Below are 2,976 nucleotides of genomic sequence, written 5' to 3'. Positions count from 1 at the left end.
ATGGTGGCTGCCACCGACAGGCGGGCCCGGGAAGAGGAGTAGACGCGCGCTCGCGCGACCGTCTCGTGTCCACGCCGACGCAAATCCGGCTCAAAAATGAGCCAGGAATGGGTCAACATACAGACGCCAAGCAAACGCGCGTCCGTTTGGGTCGGTGCGTTGGACCGCCTTTTGTGTCCACACCAACCCATACAGACGGCGACGGACGAATGGGTCACCTCATTGAAGTTGCTTGTAATCACTTTATTCAATCACTAGCGGCACATGTGACTACGCTGCGATGATTTTCAGGTGACAGTGAGTTGTCCTTTTTAGAACAACTTTCTCTTGCAAGTTGTAGTTGATTCTCGCTTTCTCGAGTAGTATTATATATTCGCTGATTAAATAACCGAATTGTATGCGCAAAATTAATTTAGGTGTTTCAAAAAGTTATGGTTGTGTAGGATCTTCCCTTGTTTTGTTTTGAGGAACAAAAACAAATATAGCAAGATAGGATGTGAAAAGAAGGGCCATTTTTTCCACGTTAAGGCGACTTTTTATGAGCTCGATGTGTGTGCATGATTTATGTAGTGTCACCAAGTCTTCTATTTTTTGAGGATCTTAGTGTCGGCAAGTCGATATATATACCCCAGGTCTTTTTTGGCTCTCGGTCATTGATGTGCGACGGTGGTGGTGCCTAGTTTTGGTTAAAGGTTATCTGTATTCATCGTTGGGATTTTGACTTGGTTCTCCTCTAATCAATCATGCAGTTTGTGTGATTTTAGGCCTAGTTTTCCATATAAAGTGTCAACTCCCTTCTTCTTAATGAAATCACAGAAACACCCTGCCCTCTGACAAGGTTCTGTAAAAAAAAGTAACCAAATTGTAAGCGCAAAATTAATTTAGGCGTGTCAACAAGTTGAGACTGTGTAGGGTCTTCCCTTGTTTTGCTTTGGTGAGGAACAAAAATACATATAACAAGATGGAATGTAAAAAAAAAAGGCCGTGTTTTTTTTCACGTTAAGGCGACCTTTTGTGACCTCGATTTCTGTACATGATTTATGTAGTGTCGTGAAGTCGACATTGTAGTTCTTCCGAAGGGATGACAGATTGCATCTTTTTTGTGGAGCCAAGCTAGACGTTCTAAATGAATGCTCCCTGAGGACGCAAGCAAGGCCACGTAGGAAAAAAAGGGTAACTTTGACCTTTTCATGATTCTATTTTAGAGAAACACTTTTTTTTTTGCCGAATAGAACAGAGTAGGAAAGCTGAAATATATTTCGTTAAGGCATAACTATTCTAAGGATTGTTAATATAATTCATTTTCATGCGAAAATAGTGTCAATTGAGTGAGTCACTTGCTATATATGACAAATTAGACGGGTTTATCTTTAGGGAGAAAGTACAATACAAACTCCTTTTTTTCGACAAAGGATGGATTTTATTAGCTCAAAATGAAGCATCAAGAAGATACAAAACACAATGAGCATACATCCGGCCTCTTCATAGCTAGGATGCACACAGCCGACACCAACTCACACACACGAGAAAAACACGCCAATGATTAGCAAAGTCATATAAGACCAAAGCTATGCCTAAGCGTGGGAAAAAAAAAAGCCCAAGGCGGTCAGATCTTCTATCGGGAAACTACAACAACAACCATATACGCACCAATCATTTCATGACGCCACATAGACGACAAGGTTCTTCAACAGCAACGCCTTCAGGAAGGGAGCAACACTCGAGCGCCGCCGTCACGGGATCCAACCAAAGGCTAGAATCTAGATTTTCACCCTAAAAAATCAGTCTGAGCATATCCAAGCAATGCCTTCAACAAGGTCACGACGTAAAAAAACATCGCCAATGCCAGGTAAGCCACTCGGGTCTGACCTAGGCTTTCGCCCTGGAGCTCAAGACCGGGTGCTCGCAGCACCACCATCAAAGTCACGCATGTGTTTTCGCCACCACTTTTCCGCGATCCCAGCAGCTACATTCGAGGCAACAGCCGCCACTGCACCACCATCCCTCTGCGTCAAGCCGCCGTCCATAATTTGTATCTCACTGCTGAAGTCATCAACTCCATCAGGAGAGATGAACCCTCCTAAAGTCCTTTCGATGACCACGCCATCGTGGAACCGTAGGAAGTCACTTTGCTCAGCAATCGGCCGGACAAAGAGGTCAATCCCCAACCCAGCCAACCAACTGGCCGCTTTGCTCCTAGCAGCCTGCAGGTGCCTCGTCTCCATCGAGCAAAGGAAATGCCTCAGATCTGGGACGCGCAGCTCAGCACACCACAACCCAACCTTTCCTTCGCTGCAGCCGGAACAGCGCCACGCGCGGTTGCCCTCGCTCTTGCGCGGAGCCAGGAGACTCGTCACCACGCGTCGGGAACGCGCCTAGCACGCCCTCCGCGCATCGACGTTGGTCCACAGGCCCATCCGCCTGCCAGATCCCGGACAACACCACTTCACGCCCCCGAGCAGCGAACAACGTCGCGTCGCGTCAGTCGGAGATGCGCCTCGCCGCCGCCGTCCCTGGATCCTAGCCGAGCTTCGCGGGCGGGCGCCACTAGCGGCGGCGAGACGGGCAGGAGTACGAGAGTACTAGGTGGCGGCGGTAGGGTTTCGCCCCCCGAGTCGCCAGAGGGCGACGCGGTGGGACGGCAGTTGTCTCAGACTGAACAATACAACCCCTATGTTCAACATTAGGCTTGAGAAAACGAAACCACAATACATAAACAAGGGCATTTCACAAAGAGGACATGTGGCAGCTCAGATAAACGTCCAGCTTTTGCACACCACCATTGCCACGATGCTGACGTGTCAGTTGACCTGCCTGATCAGGTGATCGGTGACTGTACATGTCCTAAGCCACGTCACTCACATGTGAAAGATTGCACATCTCACTCCTTTTTCTTACACATTTTTCTGTTTCGAAAAATGCATTTTTTTTGTTTTGTTCTAGAAAGTACTCGCAATATATGCATATGACTTTGCT

The sequence above is a fragment of the Triticum dicoccoides genome, chromosome 7A (assembly GCF_002162155.2).
Source record: "Triticum dicoccoides isolate Atlit2015 ecotype Zavitan chromosome 7A, WEW_v2.0, whole genome shotgun sequence".
In the NCBI taxonomy this organism is placed as follows: Eukaryota; Viridiplantae; Streptophyta; class Magnoliopsida; order Poales; family Poaceae; genus Triticum; species Triticum dicoccoides.
This window is presented reverse-complemented; position numbering follows the sequence as displayed.